The sequence below is a fragment of the Heloderma suspectum genome, chromosome 4 (assembly GCF_057233095.1).
Source record: "Heloderma suspectum isolate Gila_16-S chromosome 4, 16-S_ref, whole genome shotgun sequence".
Taxonomy (NCBI): Eukaryota; Metazoa; Chordata; class Lepidosauria; order Squamata; family Helodermatidae; genus Heloderma; species Heloderma suspectum.
This window is the reverse complement of record NC_139461.1, coordinates 307151121-307170839: the sequence shown is the minus strand read 5'-3', so window position 1 is coordinate 307170839 and position 19719 is coordinate 307151121.

The window sequence follows — 19719 nt, the reverse complement described above, 5'->3', positions numbered from 1 at the left end:
AGGGAGTGGGTCTAGGGAGGTGCTGAGAGAGAAACCTACAGCTGAACAAAATAACTTTCAGTTTAACTCTGTGGGTGCAGCATAATAGTAATAATAAATAGCTCCCACCCTAAGCTTTTGCTTACAGGATGTCCACAAAAAGTGCTTCCCCCACAACAGCAACCAATGGAAAACCTCAGTCCTACAATTGCTGTCACTTCAGCATCAATATTTTTGGAAGACAGCAATGAAGTCCTCTGTGTTATCAAACATATCATCCTAACACTGACTACAATTGATTAAATAAATCTCTCTCTCTAATAGCAAACACAGGTCGTGAGTACCATGGGAAATGGATCGAAACATGTCTGTGGAGTAATGAGTGGGAGGTATCAGCATGCTCAGGGTAGTCTTGAGGTTGGAGAGGTACAAAAATCTTTATTTTAAAAAAAACAACTAAGGGGCAAAAATGCCCTCCCCAAACAGCCCAATGAGATGGCTTAGTGGTCATGGAATGATAAGCATCAGTTGGAAAAGAAAAATAGAAAACTGGGGGGCGGGGATGTAATCCTAGATATTCCCTGGAGGAAGGCATAGCTGCTGGCTGAACAGGAGCACTCCAGTTAGGAGGCGAGGCTACACTGCAACATTTTATTGCAGCAGGTCCCACTTGTAACTACTTCATAATCAATTTGATTTTCTCTTTCGTACGCACAGTGCTTTACAAATATTGAAAATGGTCCAGCAAGAACTAAGCCTTTTTAAGTCCCTTTGATTTCAGCAGAAGATTAAAAATGTGTTACATTTCACATCGAAAAACCCGGTGCAACTTAGAAGCGCTTGCTTTTGTTATTGCCAAAACCAAAACTATTTTGGCTGCCCCCTCAACATTTCATCTATTTTTCATCCAAAGCCAGGGGACTAGAAGGAAGAGAGCAGAAACTTCCCAAAGCTTGTTTTTTAAGGCTCCGGGGATCTGTACAGTGAGCCAGCCACAGGAGACAGGACAGGATGCTTCTGAGCCTTGGGAGTAGTGAAATGCTTTGGAAGCTCCCATATCTGACTGAATTAAAGCTTAGAGGCTGAGTTCCCTCTCTATAGCCTCTGTAAGCCTCTCTGCCACCCCTTGTGATCGCCTTAGCCCTGCCTACAGTCACATGAAATTAGCATAAATAGCAACCCCTAGTCAACTGGTGTGGACTTAAGAATGGCTTGAGGATGTTTTGGATTCAAATTTTCAAATCCAAGGGATATGAGAACTAGAGATGTGAAAGTCAGGAAAAAACTGGAAAAAAAATCAGGAAACCCTAGGGCAGGAGGTCCATTTTTTCCCCCAAGGACCATTTTTTCCCCCACAAAATTTGGAAAAATAGAACAGCTTTGAATTATGAAAAAAATGGAATTTAAGACAAAGTATTTATATATTGTTACTCAGCCTTTCCCCCCCCCCAAAAAAAAAAAGATTTCTGAAAGCTATGTAATAAGAACATTTTTATAGAAAGACTAGAGATGTAAAATGTCTAGAAATAATGAAGCCATGGGGGAAAATGTATTTTTTTTAATCATCTCTGAAATATTCCCAGCTTAGTTAGAGCTTTCATTTTTATTTTAAAATAATAATTTTATTAAAATTATTGATCTAAAGTATATCTTACTGATAGACATTTATGCTCAGTTTCCCAACATGTGGGTAGAGTCACCATTGTGCATTCCTGACAGTTTCGGTTTTGTTCTAGAGAGTCCTGTGTTTCTGATGCTGTAGCAGTCATGTAATGTAGTTCTAGTCTATTCAAACAATAATTACAAATTTACTTACTGAGCTTACTTTAAAGTGTGTTAAAATATAATGATAATTTTATGAGCAAACTAACTCATACATAAAATAACTTTAGGAACAGAATGGCTGCTTTACGTTCCTAAAACAGCCCTCCCCAACCTGGGGCCCTCCAGATGTTTTGGACTACAGTGCCCAGCATTCCTGATCATAGGCCATGCTGCATGAGGCTGATGGGAATGGAGGGCCAAAATATCTGGAGGGCACCAGATTGGGAAAGGTTAACTTAAAGCAACAAAATGATTTTAGACCTGTAAAGAGTGCTAAAAAAAAATATTGTTTATTTTTTTTTGACAATTTCCATTGTATCTGAAAAAAATAAAAAAATGTGTTTTTTTCCCATGGCCTCAAAATTTCCAGAAATTTTAAATCTATAGTGAGAAGTTCTAGAGGAAAGAAATAGGCACAAACCAGCTCCAGTTAAGCTTATTCTGCCCTATCAGTTTCAGTGTGGAAAATGTAACTGTCTACTCAAGTCTTCCATTTTAATCCACAGGATGTAGTAGTACAATTTCTCAAAAGTTTAAAATTGGGTTGACATTTGAAAATCAGAACTGACATTTCAAAAATCTTAGATTTAAATTTAATTTTTAAGAATTGATGTTGAGGTCCACTTTTTATCTTAGATCTTCTTGATTAAAAAGGCAATAATCAGTAAGTACCCACCAAATCCAATTTTATTCCCTTTCTGAAACTTCCCAATTTAGAATGGATATGGTCCTGCTAAAACTGAATATATTCGGAGCTCATTAATTTCAATGCAAAAGTGGGGGACAAGCATGATGACCTCCTAAAAGTGTTCAATTTTTACTGGATCAGGCCCAATAGAATTTTGAATTCCCCCCAGCAAACACATTCTAGTTAGGGAAATTTGGTTGTAATTCTCTCCCACCCCCATATTCCAGGTCTATTAAAGATGTAAATTATTGAAATTAATGTTTCAGTCTTGCTTTAAGCTTTCAGAGAGCTGGTGTGGTGTATTGATGGTATACTGGATGGGAATTTGGGCTTTGTTTTAGCTATAAGCACCTGGGTTCTCCAAATTCCAATTTTAACCATGAAGCTCACTGGATGATCTTGGGCCATTCACTCTCTCTTAGCCTAGCCTATCTCACAGGACTATTGTGAAGAAAAGATAACCCCACATGTTGTACGCTAATCTCCTTGAAAAGGATGGGGTACAAATGTAATTAAACAAACATCTTTTCATGTTTAGGAATGCCCAAATTAAAATCAAAAGCCAAAACAAAGGTGGAGGGCATTTGAGCGTGATATATAGTATTTTAATTATAATGATCCCAAACCTAAACAGAGCAGAATTTTGACAGCAGTTATTACATGCCATTTACAGGGGACATGCTGAAAGTAATGATTTCTGAGCACTGGACTTGTTTGTTTTTTTAATAGGAGCAGCATCAAGAAAAGAAGAAAAGAAAAATATAGCTTTATTGCTCTGTACCTATGGAATTAAATGGGCTGTGATTGGCTGGCTGGTTGAAATGCAGTCTTCTTAATTATCTACTGAAATGTCTGTGATGTTGTATGATAAGGTTGAGCTTTATGACTATTGCTGTGCAACAAACGGCCATTTTCCTAGGTAGCTACGTGTGCTTTAAGAAAAATAAAATCCCGCATTTGGAAAGCTGTGGCATTATTATTATGATCATGGTATTATGGTTGTATTATTATGTGGCATCATTATCAACCAGAGATATGACATTTTTATTATGGAAAGTGTTTTCCATTCTTCATACAGAGCTCAGTGCTGCTGGCCCAAGATAATTTGCTCCTTGAAGCTTAGCATCAAATTACGCCCCCCCCCCCCACATCATAAGGGCCAACAGTTTAAAAAGTCTCACTCTCCATTCAGATGTGAGTTTTGGCCATCTATCTATTTTATATATTTCTTCTTCTTCTTCTTCTTCTTCTTCTTCTTCTTCTTCTTCTGCTGCTGCTGCTGCTGCTGCTGCTACTTCTGCTTCTCCTCCTCCTCCTCCTTCATTTTAATAGAATTGTAGAATAGTAGGGTTGGAAGGGGCCTACAGACCATTGAGTCCAACCCCCTGCTCAATGCAAGAATCCAGGTCAGAGCATCCCTGACAGGTGGCTGTCCAGCTTCATCTTGAATGCCTCCAATGTGGGAGAGCTCACTATCTAGACACCATAAACAACCAATTTTGGAGTTATCCACCCTACCAAATACATTGCCAAAATATGATTGTATAGTAGTAAAATATGAATCCATACTAATTTGTATATCATTGTTTTCTTGCAATAATCAATCAAACAGCTCCATTCTGTTGTAAGACTGAGATTCTGCTGTCTTAATAGGGATGTACGAAAGGCACTTACCTTTCGCGGATTATGTTGATGGGGGGGGAGGTGCTCCGTCCCTCCGCCCAGAATCCTGGATGGCGGGGGAGGTGCTCTGTTCCTCCCCCCCCCCGGAATCCTGGCCGGCTGGCTGTGCTCCGCAGGGATTCTGCGGAGCCGCCTGCCGGCTCCGCCAGCAGCCGGACATCCAGCCGCTGGCTAGCAGGGACGTAAATGGTGGCGGCCGTAGCCGCTGCTGTTTGCGTCCCTGCCGTCAGCCGTGATAGGCTACATAAATATTTACGTAGCCTATCACGGCTGACTTAAGAAAAACAAACAAATGCGCGTACGCAAATGGCGGCGGCAGACACAACGCTATTTGCATTCCCCTCATTTTCGCCATCTTAGTCTACGTAAATCTTGACATAGACTAAGACGTGCCAAAATGAGGAACGCAAATGGCGGCGGCTGTGGCCGCCACCATTTACGTACGCACGGGTTTTTTTGTTTTTTTTAAGTCAGCCGTGATAGGCTACGTAAACATTTACGTAGCCTATTACGGTTTTTTAAAAAAACTTAGCTGTGATAGGCTACGTAAATCTTTACGTAGCCTATCACTTTTTTTTTTTTTTAACTGGAAATGGCGGTGGTGGCAGCTGGTCAGAAGACCGGCCGCCGCCGCACCGCCGCCGGAACCGCCACCGGAGCTGCCGCTGCCTGGAAGATCCGCCCCAGGTGAGTCTTGTCCTGGGGGGGATCCGCGGGGGGGTGGGGGGGTGGCAGGCCGTTCCGCCATGGAGTTCGGGGGGCTGAATGCACTGGCATTCGGCCTCACCGAGATCCGTGGTGGAATTCTCTAACATCCCTACTGTTCTCAGAGGCTTCCAAGTATGCTACGCCAGGCAGATGCCGGTAGCCAAGGAGGAGTGGCGGAGGTAATTTTCACCTCCTTTTTCTAATGTTTCCTCTAGATGGGCCTCCAAGCCCATCTAGAGGAGGTGCCCTGGTGGGGGCAAGGCCAGGGCTGGAGAACCCACTGGTTTGTGCAGATACTGGTCTCTTCTCTCCTCCACCAGAACAGCCCTTTTTGACCTCTATGAGGTCATCCTCAGGTTGCCTTTGTGACCATGGAAAACAGGTGTCACTGTTATTTCCATGGAGGCTAGGAGGGGCCAGATGAAGGGATCAGATCTTGACATTGTAGCAGTGCCTGCAGCAGGGGTGCAGATAGGGATGTTAGAGAATTCCGCCATGGACTTCTTTAGAATCCAGCCCCCTGGAGTCTGTGGCTGAACAGAGCAATCCCCCCCACAACCCTGCAAAACTTCCCTGGGATGGGTCTTACCTTGTGTTGGCCATCTGGTCCATCTGCTGCCCCTGGTCTCAGGCCATGAATGGCTGCCCCGCTCTGTGGCCACCATTACCCTCCCTACTTTAGCCTACTACTACTAAATCCCTACTAAAGATTTACGTAGACTACGGCGACCAAATAAGGAACGTGAATGGCGGCTCCCTATGGGGGCCGCCATTATCCGTACGCGCTTTTTTTAAAAAAAGTCACCCGTGATAGGCTACGTGACGATTGACGTAGCCTATCACGGCTGACTTTGCAAATCTAGCCGTGATAGGCTACGTTAATCGTCACGTTGCCTATCACGGGGGCATTTTTTTTTCTTTTATTGGAATGGCAGCAGCTGCCGCTCCCGCCCCGCACGAACACCCGCCAAACCGCCAGCCGGACCCGCCGCCAGGAGGGACATTTGGCAAAGGTAAGTCCCGTCCCGGGGGGGGTGTGTGCGGAGAATTTCTCCCCGAAACTTGGTCGGGGGGCTGAACACGTTGGTGCTCGGCCCCCCAAAGTTTTGGGGAGAAATTCTCCGCCATCCCTAACTTATATGCAGAGTACATCATGAGAAATGCCAGGTTGGATGAATCACAGGTCAAAATTAAGATTGCCAGGAGAATTATCAACAACCTCAGATACGCAGATGATACCACCCTAATGGCAGAAAGTGAAGAGGATCTCAAGAGCCTCTTGTTGAGGGTGAATGTGGAGAATGCAAAAACTGGTTTGAAACTCAACATTAAAAAAATGAAGATCATGGCAACTGGCCCCATCACTTCCTGGCATATAGAAGGGGAAGAAATGGAAGCAGTGACAGATTTTATTTTCTTGTGCTCCAAGATCACCGCAGACAGTGACTGTAGCCATGAAATTAAAAGACACTTGTTCCTTGGGAGGAAAGCTATGGCAAACCTAGACAGCATAGTGAGAAGCAGAGACATCACCTTGCCGACAAAGGTCCGCATAATCAAAGCTATGGTTTTCCTAGTAGCAATGTATGGCTGTGAGGGCTGGACTTTAAGGAAGGCTGAGCGTCGAAGAATGGATGCTTTCGACCTGTGGTGCTGGAGAAGACTCTTACGAGTCCCCTGGACTGCAAGGAGGTCAAATCAGTCCATCCTAAAGGAAATCAACCCTGACTGCTCATTGGAAGGACAGATACTGAAGCTGAAGCTCAAATATTTTGGCCACCTAATGCGAAGAGAAAACTCCCTGGAAAAGACCCTGATGCTGGGAAAGACTGAAGGCAAAAGGAGAAGGGGATGGCCGAGGACGAGATGGCTCAATAGCATCACCGATGCAATGAATATGGACTTGAGCACGCTCCAGGAGAGAGCGCAGGACAGGAAGGCCTGGCGTGCTATGGTGCATGTGGTCATGAAGAGTCGGACATGACTGAATGACTAAACAACAACAGCATCCTCCTTTCCCTTCTCCATTTTGCATTTTCAGTTGAACCATTAGCTATCATTATCAGGAATGACTTAAAAATCACAAGCATTGCACTAAACAAAGCTTTCAGCCTATTTGCAGGTAATATACTGTAGCTGTAATGCTATCTGATCCTGTAAGGAAACCATGAGAACTATAAAAGAATATGGAGTAGTGACCGGCCTAGAAATGAATCTGAAGAAATCAGAAAGGCTAAGTTTATCAGAATCACCCAAAATTCTCAGATTAAAACAAAAGCAAAAAAACATGAGGGTTAATAATATGCAAATAAGCAATGAAATATCTAGGAAAGAATATGATCTTTTACCAGTGCTCAAACTTGGTAAAGCTAAATGAGGAACCATTAATCCAACACATAAATTAAAAATAACTAATTGGTCAAAACTTGAATTGACATGGCTAGGAAAAAAATGGCAGCTGTAAAAATTGACTTACCTGTCACACATACACACCATTAAAGGTAGGGATGTACGCATCCCCTTACCTGGGGTCCATGATGGGGTCCGCAGGGGGGGAGGTGATCCGGTCCTCCCCCCAGAATCCTCCCCGGCTGGCTCCGCTCCACGGAGAGTTCGCAGAGCTGCTGGCCGGCTCCAGCCATGGTTGGACTTCCAGCCACAGCCGGTCTGTGGACGCAAATGACATAAATATTTACGTAGCCTATCTTGGCAACCCCCCCCCAAAAAACAGTGAACACAAATGGCGGTGGCTATGGAGGCTGCCATTTACGTTCCCCCTTTTTTTTTTGCTGTTTTAGCCTACGTAAGTATTTACGTAGGCTACTACGGCAAAAAAAAAAAAAAAAAAGAATGCAAATTGCGGCCACTACACCATTTGCATTCCTTTTTTTTTTGCCTGCAAAAAATGGCAAAAAAAAGAGAATGCAAATGGCGGCCGCCATAGCCACTGCCATTTGCGTTCCCTTAGCTTTGCCGTGATAGGCTACGTAATTATTTACGTAGCCTATCACGGCTACATAGAAGAAGTGAATGGCGGCCGCATCTGCAAGTCAGCACGGACGGCAGCATGCAGGTGCTCTGTTCTGGAACCATTTTGCGGGGTGGGGGGGTGGGGGGGCTTCATTCTGCCATGGATTTCAGGGGGCCGAATGCACTGGCATTCAGCCTCACCGAGATCCGTGGCGGAATTCTCTGACATCCCTAGGCCAATGGCAGGGACGCAAATGATGTAGTGGATGCCATTTGTGTCCCTGCCATTGGCAGTGACTGGCTACATAAATATTTACGTAGCCAATCACGGCCAACGGCAGGGACGCAAATGGCATCCGCTATGCCATACACCATTTTGTTCCACAGTCTGGCTGTGGAACGAAGATGGCAACTTGGACCAGCGACCGCCAGGTAGGTTCCGTCCTGGAGGGATTTCGGGGGGTGGGAGGGGTAGTCTGTTCTGCCACAGACTTCAGGAGGCCGGATTCCAAAGAATCCGGCCTCATTGGAGTCCGTGGAGGATTTCTCCGCCATCCCTAATTAAAGGATCTTCAGTTGGGAAAAAATACATCTTTTAATCCACGTGGGCAAAACATCCAGAATTAATAGAGCAACCATATATGGAAATGGACTTACATGGAATTCCAGCATTGGAATGGAAACAAAATCAATAACAAAACCTTACAATGCAAATGGGGGGTGTTGTAAGCCCATCAATCTCACCCCTAATTGCATTTCTAAACCACCTATTATTTTACAGTATTGAAAAACACCAACAGGAAGCAAAAAGTATATACTCTCTGAAACACTTAGGTTGAGGAGCAAATCCGAAATCTGGAGAAGAAAGAATGATTAGCATGTATCAAAATCAATTGGATTCAAATATACCAAATTACTCACTTCAGCTCTAATCCAATAAAAGCAACCAAGCAATTAGGCTTCCCAATGAATATGAAATGCTCCTATTAAATTCTAAATGCAATTTTAAGGGACTAGTCTAAAATATTTCTAAATGACTAGTAACAGAATCCACAGGTAACACAGTGGTGTTAGAATAGTATTAAAAAGCGACGTTAATGATACTATAGATTCAAGCCAATGGGGCTCAGTCTGCAATTAAAAATAAAGACCCTTTAAATCCATCTCAGCTAAGCTTAGGGAAAATACACTGAAAAGCATATGCAGATGGTGCCTCTCTCTCCATGCACCGTTCAATATGAAATAAACTTAGCCCACTATGCTGACAAGGCAGTGATGTCCTAGGACAGGGGTGGGGAATGTGTGCCCTTTCAGATGCTGCTGGACTGCAACTTGCATCTGCTGTCAACAGCATAGCCAATAATGCAGGAAGATGGGACTTGCAGTCCTACAACATTTGGGGGACACATGTTTCTTAGGATCATTATCTAGTGGGGTTGCAAGAAGATGCAAGTTTTTTGGCTACATATCCTGGCAATGTAGTTTAATAATAAGACTAGGGATGTACAAAAGTGACTTACCTTTTCGTGGATTCTGTTCATGGTGGGGGAGAGGCGTTCCGTCCCTCCCACCGGAATCCTCGACGGGGGGGAGGCAATCTGGTCCTCCCCGCCGGAATCCTTGACGGCCGGCTGTGCTCCGCAGTGGCTCCACAGAGCAGCTGGCCAGGCCCAGGCCAGGGCTGTCTGCAGCCAGATTTCTGGCCGCGGAGGGCTCTGGGTAAAAAAAAAAAAAAATGCGTATGCAAATGGCGGCGGCTATGGCCGCCGCCATTTGCGTTCCTTATTTTTCGCCGCCTTAGTCTGCGTCAATATGTACGTAAACTAAGTTGAAGAAAAGAAAGGGGAACACAAATAGCGTGGGGGGCGCTATTTGCATTCCCCTTTCTTTTCTTCGTCTTAGTCTACGTACATATTGATGTAGACTAAGACGGTGAAAAATAAGGAATGCAAATGGCGGCAGCCGTAGCCGCCGCCATTTGCATACACTTTTTTTTAAAAAAAAACCAGATGTGATAGGCTATGTAAGTCTTTACGTAGCCTATCACATCTATGAGGGGGGGGAAGGCACAGACTGCAAATGGTGGCGGCGGCAGCCGTTTGGAAGACCAGCTGCCACCGCCACTACCGCTGAAGCCGCCACTGGAGCCGCCGCCGTCCGGAACATCCACCCCAGGTAAGTCTCATCCCGGGGAGGATCAGCAGGGTGCGGGGGGGTGGCAGGCCATTCCACAATGGATTTCGGGGGGCCGAATACACTAGCATTCGGCCTCACTGAGATCCGTCGTGGAATTCTCTGACATCCCTAAATAAGACAGCAAGTACAGTGTGATTCCAAACTTGTGTATATTTAGTTATTTCAAATAATGTATATAGAGCTCTTCATTTCAAAAAATAAATCCCACAGTGGTTGGCAAAACAAAAAGCATAACAAAAGGCAAAAGAACAGTTTGCAGTTATCTTTTGGATTGCGCATGTCTTTGAATTTTGCATTGTAGTTCATGGCTCCAAACTTGCACACAAAAAAGCTTGTGACTTAGGGAAAGCTGCATGCAAAGTACAAATGCTAGGAAAAATTGTTAGGGGTGTACAGATTCCCCACCGTCCGTTCTGGTGGGGAATCTGCGGGGGGGGGGAGGAGATCTGTTTCTCCCCCCTGGAATCCTCACAGAGTGGCTCCGCTCCGCGAGGATACTGTAGAGCCAAGCCCCCCCCACCCCGTTCTGCTATCTGCCTGCCCCGGATTCCCCCCCCCCTGTTTTTTTTCTGGCTCTAGAAGTTAAGTAAATACCTTCATAATTCCTGCTGAAAAATCCTTTCCACGCACCCTTGGTCTCCATAAGAGTAAAGCCCTTCACGGGGATTCCTCACTTAACTTCTGGTCACCTGATCTGACCTGACCTCACCTCAGCTGACCTCACTGGAGCTGTCCTGACCTCACCTCACCTGATCTCACCTCAGCTGACCTCACCGGAGCTGTCCTGACCTCACCTCACCTGATCTCACCTCAGCTGACCTCACCAGAGCTGTCCTGACCTCACCTCACCTGACCTCCACAGACAATAAACAGAAAAGATGGAGGATTTCCATGGACGACTCAGCTCCAGCAAAAGAAAGCCTCTGGAAAATGCCTCATAAAATGGGTAAAGCTGCTCGTGGTCTTTCTTCCTCCCTTTCCCATTTACGTTTTTATTTTCGTAATTATTTTTGAAAAATCCACCCTTTGGCGGAGAAAAAAAAATTGGGTCCGCTTGCGCTCCGGTCCGGGTCGACCTGGCTGCCCCATTCCGAGAGGATTCCGTGGACCGGATTTGCCAGAATTGGAGCCCATTTAAAATCCAGGCAGAATTCTCTGACATCCCTAAAAATTGTGTATAAAATTAAAGGTAAATGTTCATGTGGACTTCCAACCCTCTGCAGCCTCCCTGGCTGTCCCCACTTCCTGATCTGGAAATGCCCTATGGGGGAGTAGGGATGGATGGACTCAACAGTGCCCAACTTCCTCAGGTGCTTGCTGAGTTGCTGCCACCACCCACCCCTGCTTGTGGCACTATGCGAGCTTCTAAACGGCCCCGGTGAGTGCCTGAGGCAGCTGTGGGGAATTGTAAAACAACAATGTGGAAGAAATTTTCAACACAGCACTCCTGGACATTAGGAAGGAGAATGTGAGCAAACTCAAATTCTTTTTTTTTTTTAAATACTTTTTATTCTATTTTTTATCTTTATAAATGAAATAAACAATAGCAACAACCCAGTCATTATCTACAGTTTCCAACAATACAGTATTCTTAAGAGGACACAGCAATAACGCGAGAGAGAGAGAGAAAAAAGAGAGAAAGAAAAAAAATAGAAGAAAGAAAAGGAAGAGGAAAGCAGAAGGAGAAAAGAAAAATATATTAAAAAGTTACTTCAAGGGATTAAATTTAAACTGCATTACACACAAACTTCAAGTATCATTCTATTTAAAAATTATACCTATATCATTGCCAATATTACACTTCAGTACAGCATAGGTAATCAACCTTAAATTTCAGTATCGTATCAGCAGTCTTATAGCAAGGAAGCAAGCATACAATTCATTTCCACTAACCATATATTGCCCTTCAGTTATTATATAATAACAGAGCTTAAAAATTTAGCCAGCCAAAGATATTACTAATCACAGTCTCATAATAATGAAAATAATAATAGTAAAAAAGAAAGAAATTAAAAAGGATAAAAAATAATAACAAATCACTAATATATTTTATACTATCTATATTTTAGATAATATCATATATATATATACACACACACACACACATACATACACACACACATACATACACACACACACACATACACACACACACACATATATATATATATATATACACACACATATACATACATATATGAATGTGTACATATCTATACACACACAAATAGGGAATTTATATACAGTATATCATACCTAATATAAAAAAGAACTAGTAAGAAGAAAACAGGGATGTATATAAATAGTCCTCTGCACTGGTGTACTGCCCGGCCCTTGTAGCCTAAGCCTAAACAAATCCAAAGAGCAATCTTGATTGAAGAATTCTCAGCTCATGAAGCTGGAAAAGATGTCTCCTGTGTTTTACTTTGTATGCCAGCTAACCAAGCCTCCGCCAATTCATGATATATTTATTTTTTCATCTGGCCTTCAAAAAGAATACAAAATACAGTAGGGTATTTGATATGATATTGTAAATTCATTTGTCTTGTCTGATTTCTCGCCTTGATAAATTGCCTTCTTTTGTCAGCAATTTCTTTATAATCCAGAAATAGCATAACTTTATATTCAGTTGGCCCCCCAAAAAGTCCTTTTTGTCTGCCAAACGCAGAATATGATTTTTTGTTGAGTCTCTTGCAAATTGGACTATGACAATTGCAGTCCCATTGGTGCCACGAACTGCACCTGGAACACGGTATGCATGCTCAATATCAAGTAAATAATCAGCTGGCAGAACAAGTAGCTCATACAGAAATTTATCCAGGAATTTAGGCAGGCTTATCCCATCAGGCAAATCTTTGATGCCAAGGATACGCAGACTTGATCTACGCGAATATGTCTCCAGCTGGGAAATTCTAGCAGACAGGATATTATGAGAGGCTTGCATAGTAGTCTCTTGCACAAAAATCTGTCAGCAACTCCCCTACATCTGCAGCATTTCTAGAAACCTTTGGCAAGGGGGGAATTGGGGGGGTCGGGGTGATCCCACAGTTTTTTTCCTTCCCATTGATGCTGCCATCCCCCTCTTCCACTGACAAAGCAAGTAGATATAGTTACAAACAGTCATTTAAACAGATTTTGCAGGTCCTCAGCTATTGTTGTTATTTTCAATTAAAAATTACTAACTAAGATTGGTGCTCGTCAGCCCTGAATTCTCCTCACTACATAGGAGTTTCAAAACAGCTTTGAGTAGGTGACACTCCAGAAAACTGACTTTAGAGTAGGGATGTCAGAGAATTTCACCACAAATCTCGGGGAGGCCAAATGCCAGTGCATTCGGCCCCCCAAAATCGGTGGCGAAATGGTCTGCCACCCCCCCCGGGACGAGACTTACCTTGGGCGAATCTTCCTGGCAGCGACGGCTCCGGCGGCAATTTGGCGGCGGTTCGGCGGTGGCAGCTGCGGCAGCCGGTCTTCCGACCTGCTGCCACCACCGCCATTTCCAGTAAAAAACAAACAAACAAAAACGTGATAGGCTATGTAAAGATTTACATAGCCTATCACGGCTAGATTTTTAAAAAATACTGTGATAGGCTACATAAATGTTTACGTAGCCTATCACGGCTGATTTAAAAGAAAAAAAACACATGTGTACGCAAATGGCGGTGCCCATGGGCGCCGCCATTTGCGTTCCTTATTTTGACACATCTTAGTCTACGTATACATTTACGTAGACTAAGACGGCGAAAATAAGGGGAACGCAAATAGCGTAGCGTCTACGCTATTTGTGTTCCCCTTATTTTCGCCATCTTAGTCTACGTAAATGTTTATGTAGACTAAGACGTGTCAAAATAAGGAATGTAAATGGCAGCGCCCATGGGCGCTGCCATTTGCATACGCGCATTTTTTTCTTTTAAATCAGCTGTGATAGGCTACGTAAACATTTACGTAGCCTATCACGGCTGACTGCAGGGACGCAAACGACGGCAGCTACGGCCACCGCCATTTGCGGACCCGGCCAGCCAGGATTCGGGGGGGAGGGACGGAGCGCCTCCCCTCCGGCCAGAATTTCGGGGGGAGGGATGGAGCGCCTCCCCCCCACCTCGAACCAATTTTGTTAAAAGGTAAGTGTCTTTCGTACATCCCTGCCTTAGAGTCCAGCCCTTCTGCCGCTTCACAAAAGGAGTTGTTCTTCCAAGATCTTACCCAGATGGTACTCTAGCTTCCCCTTTTAATTCCAGGGGAAGATGAAAAGGTTTTTCAACCTTTTAAAAGCTGTTTGAGGGGGCAACCTGTGGAGCCTCTGCAGAACACTTGCCAGAGCAACATGGCACTGACCACCAAACTCAGATTCACTGAAGTTCTTCAAATTCCACCTCAAAGCTCATTCTGTCTCATGCTAGTACAAAATTGCAAACTTTGTTTGTTTGTTTTGCCTTTTCTTTGCATTAAAGTAGGGATGTACGAAACTCACTTACCTTTTCGCGGATTGATTCACAGTGGGGGGGAGGCGCTCCGTCCCTCCCCTGGAATCCTCAACGGGGGGGAGGCAGTCTGGTTCTCCCCCCCCCAGAATCCTGCCTGGCTGGCTCCCCTCCATGACGGCTCCACAGAGCAGCCAGCCAGGGCTGTCCGCAGCTGGATTTCCGGCCGTGGATGGGCTGCTGTGGATGCAAATGGCGGCTGCCGTAGTGGCCGCCATTTGCATCCTCCTAGGCAGCCATGATAGGCTACGTAGCCTATCACAGCAACCTTCCCAACCCCCCCCAAATGGCATACACAAATGGTGGAGGCTATGGCGGCCACCATTTGCGTTCCCTATTTTTCGCCGTCCTAGCCTATGTAAATATTTACATAGGCTAGGATGGCGAAAAATAGGGAATGCAAATGGTGGCCGCCGTAGCCGCCACCATTTGCATATGCTGGGTTTTTTTGGGGGGGGTTAGCTGTGATAGGCTACATAAATACTTACATAGCCTATCACAGCTACAAGGTCGCCAATGGTGGCCGCAGCAGCCCGGCTACGGCCGGCCAGGAGACCAGCCGCTGTAGCCACCATTGCCGGAGCCGCCGGAGCCGCCGCCAGAACCGTCACTGTGCCGCCGAATCCGCTGCATCTGCCCCAGGTAAGTTCCATCCCTGGGGGATTCCGTGGGGGGGCGGGGAGGCCATTCCACCACGGATTCCGGGGGGCAGGATTCTAAAGAATCCGGCCTCAATGGAATCTGTGGCGGAATTCTCTGCCATCCCAACATTAAAGATGTCAGAGAAACCCATTTGGGGGATTGGAGCTGGATGACTTTTCCTAGGCTCACCCCCCAGCCTTTGTTTCAGTTCCCACTGCAATGCCTGACTCCATCTGTAGCAAGTAGGGCCAGTTCGTGGATTTTCTGGGAATTTTGCACTTTTTTAAAAGGTTCTGGAATTTGCACAAATTCTTGAACAATTTACACAAATTTCTGAGCAAGTTGCACAAATTATGACCCAATGTGTGTGAATTATGACCAAATTTGCACAAATTACTCTTTTTTAAGCAAATTGCAGAATTCCCCCCCCCCCCGTGCAAAGAGTTCCCAGAGTTTGGGGGAAAGTCTGCAGCTTGGCTTGGAGACTCGAAGTGAGTCGTGCATGCCAAGGAACTCCATCAAGCCAAAGAAGAAATGTATTTTCCAGCAACAGACATTCCTAGTTTATGCATGACAATTCATGCATATGTTTGTGCTTATTTTTCCAGATGTATGCATCAATTGTGCATATCTTTGAAATATACGTATTATTAGGGATGTCAGAGAATTCTGCCATGGATCTTGGTGAGGCCGAATGCCAGTGCATTTGGCCCCCTGAAATCCATGGCGGAATGAAGCCTCTGCCCCCCCCGCCCCACGAAAGGGGCGCGAAATGGAGCACTTACCTGCTGCCGTCCGCACTGACTTGCGAATGGCGGCCGCACTGCCGCCATTCCCTTCCTCATCATAGCTGTGATAGGCTATGTAAATAATTATGAAGCCTGTCACGGCTAATGCAGGGACGCCATTTGCATCACTGCAGAGGCCGTGATAGGCTAAATAAGTATTTACGTAGCCTATCATGGCGAGCTAAAGAAAAAACAAACAGCATACACAAATGGCCGCGGCTATGGCAGCTACCATTTGCGTTCCCTTGTTTTCATTGTTTTAGCCTATGTAAATATTTACATAAGCTATTACAGTGAAAAAAAGGGGAAGGAAAATAGGGTAGTGGGTGCCATTTGCATTCCTTTTTTCCCTGCCGTTTTAGCCTATGTAAATATTTACGTAAGCTATTATGGTGAAAAAAAAAAGGAACGCAAATAGCGCCTACTATGCTATTTGCGTTCCCCTTTTTTTTCGCCGTAATAGCTTACGTAAATATTTACGAAGGCTAAAACAGTGAAAAAAAGGGAACAGAAATGGTGGCTGCTGTAGCCGCTGCCATTTGCGTATGCTTTTCTTTTTCTTCCTGCAGGCGGCCGGATGTCTGGCTGCGGGTGGCCCCAGCCGGCGGCTCTGCAGAATCTCTGCAGAGCAGAGCTGGCCAGATTAGGATTTTGGGGGGAGGTGCGGAGCGCCTCCCAGCCGCCCCCACTGCAGATCACACCGTCGAAAAGGTAAGTAACTTTCGTACATCCCTGCATATTATTCTCCCATTGATTAAAGTTTGTTTGTGCACATTTTTCAGAAGTCTGCATTTTTTTCATGTGCATTTTTCAAATGTCTACATACTGCCAAACACATTTGGGTTGGGGGGCAGTCTGTGAATCACATTGCAAGCTTGGAAATGTATGAACTTTGACTGCAGATTGCAGTGGAGTCTAACTGAAATGAATTTATCATACATCACTACTGAAAACAGACTGATGTGTCCATCCTCATGAACGTGTTCTGTGTTGGGATGGCAGAGAATTCCACCATGGATCTCGGTGAGGCCGAATTAGGGATGTCAGAGAATTCTGCCACGAATCTTGGGGAGGCCGAATGCCAGCGCATTCGGCCCACTGAAATCGGTGGCAGAACGGTCTGCCCCCCCGCCCCCCCAGGACGGGACTTACCTTTGGCTGATCTTCCTGGCGGCGGCAGCGGCTCCAGCGGCAGTTCGGCGGTGGTTCGGCGGCAGCAGCGACGGCGGCCGGTCTTCCGACCGGCTGCCGCCACTGCCATTTCCAGTTAAAAAACAACAACAACAAAAAATGATAGGCTACGTAAAGATTTACATAGCCTATCATGGCTAGATTTTTTTAAAAAACACCATGATAGGCTACGTAAATGTTTACGTAGCCTTTCACGGCTGATTTAAAAGAAAAAAAAAAGTGCGTACGCAAATGGCGGCACCCATGGGCGCCGCCATTTGCGTTCCTTATTTTGGCATGTCTTCGTCTACGTAAACATTTACGTAGACTAAGATGGAGAAAATAAGGGGAACGCAAATAGCGTAGCATCTACAATATTTGCGCTCCCCTTATTTTTGCTGTCTTAGTCTACATAAACGTTTACGTAGCCTATCACCCATGGGCGCCGCCATTTGCGTACGCACTTTTTTTCCCCTTTTAAATCAGCTGTGATAGGCTACGTAAACATTTACGTAGCCTATCACGGCTGACTGCAGGGATGCAAACGGCTGCGGCTACGGCTGCCGCCATTTGCATCCCTGCTAGCCAGCGGCCGGATGTCCGGCCGCTGGCGGAGCCGGCCAGCGGCTCCACAGGATCCCTGCGGAGTGGAGCCGGCCGGCCAGAATTTCAGGGGGGAGGGACAGAGCGCCTCCCCCCGGCCAGAATTTCTGGGGGAGGGACGGAGCGCCTCCCCCCGACCACGAATGTCACCCTTCAAAAAGGTAAGTGACTTTCGTACATCCCTAGGCCGAATGACAGTGCATTCGGCCCCCTGAAATCTGTGGTGGAATGGCCTACCACCCCCCTGGCCCCCCGCAGATCCCCCCCGGGACAGGACTTACCTGGGGCAGATCTTCCAGGTGGCGGCTCTGGTGGCAGCTTTGGCAGCGGCGTCTGCGGTGGCTGGTCTTCCGGCCGGCAGCTCCGCGGAATCCCCATGGAGTGGAGCCGGATGGCCAGGATTCCGGGGGGGGGAGGAACGGAGCGCCTCCCCCCCAGCGAGGATTCCGGGGGGGGGACGGAGTGCCTCTCCCCCCCAGCGGAAACCGGCGGAGCCAGGTAAGGGGAGTTTCGTACATCCCTAGTTCTGTGTGGGGAAGAGTATGTAAAATGGACTGATTCATGTGGCCTTCCCCCACTCCTTTAAAAGAACTCTTTTTGTAGAAACCCACAAAGGTGTAAATGTGTTTATTCGAACAACAATGCATTGAATTTACCCCATTCTGTTTGAAGCAGCTGGGCTTTTTCATCAGAGGGACAACTACAAAGGTGAGGTTAAAAGCATAAAAATGACACAGACTCCATTAAGAGTATATTATTACTTATCATTATGATTCTGTTTACTGCGCTCACTGTTCCTGCTAACTACTGGGCAATTATCTGCCTGAAACCGATTTAACCACAATAGGGCTGCAGCTACAGTCTGTCCCTTTGATGAGAATAGAGGAGCTCTTAGCAAAACACAGCACTATTATCTCGAGGTTATTCTTCTTCAAGAGGGTCTTTCAGTAAATTTGAGAAGGCCAATGAGCTCTACAAAATGACTGATGCAAACGAAATGGCACCAGCATATGCTCCGGTTCTTGTTGTTAAGAGATGTATTCGGCAGGACTTCCTGGAACCGTCATTTGCATCTAGAGAGCAATTACTCTCCTGCTATATTCATATGTTGTTGTTTTTCTGCTTTAGGAGACTGTGAAGGGTGGGGGTGGGGAGATAAAGCACACTGGAATACCAGAGGAGAGCTGTGCTCATTGTCATGAAGTTTGTGATCTGTATGGTGGGTCACTGCTGGCTTTTCAGATTTATGACGTCAAGAGAAGGAATGAACACTTAAAACTCTGTCATGATGAAGCAACTGATTACTCCAGATGATGCTGCAGGTCTGTGGTCTATGAAGGGGGGCCATAGATCTATGGGAATGTACATACGTTGCAAGTAGGCATGTACGAAAATCACTTACCTGTTCGCAGATTCTGTTTATGGGGGGGGAGGCGTTCCGTCCCTCCCCTCGGAATCCTGGACGGGGGGAGGCGCTTCGTTCCTCCCCCCCGGAATCCTCTGCGGCCAGCTGTGCTCCGCAGCAGCTCCACGGAGCAGCCGGCCAGGCCCAGCCAGGCCAGAGCCGTCCGCAGCCAGATTTCTGGCTGCAGAGGGCTCTGGGGAAAAAAACCGCGTAAGCAAATGGCGGCGGCTATGGTCGCCGCCATTTGCATTCCTTATTTTTGATGTCTTAATCTACATAAATATTTACGTAGACTAAGACGGCAAAAATAAGGGGAATGCAAATAGCGTAGCGGACACCATTTGCGTTCCCCTTATTTTCGCCGTCTTAGTCTACGTAATTATTTACGTAGACTAAGATGGCCCAAAATAAGGAACGCAAACGGCGGCGCTCCGTTCCTCCCCCCCCCAGAATCCTCCGTGGCCGGCTGTGCTCCACGGCAGCTCCACAGAGCAGCCGGCCAGGTCCAGCCGGGCCAGAGCCGTCCGCAGCCGGATTTCCGACTGCAGAGGGCTCTGGGGGAAAAAAACATGTACGCAAATG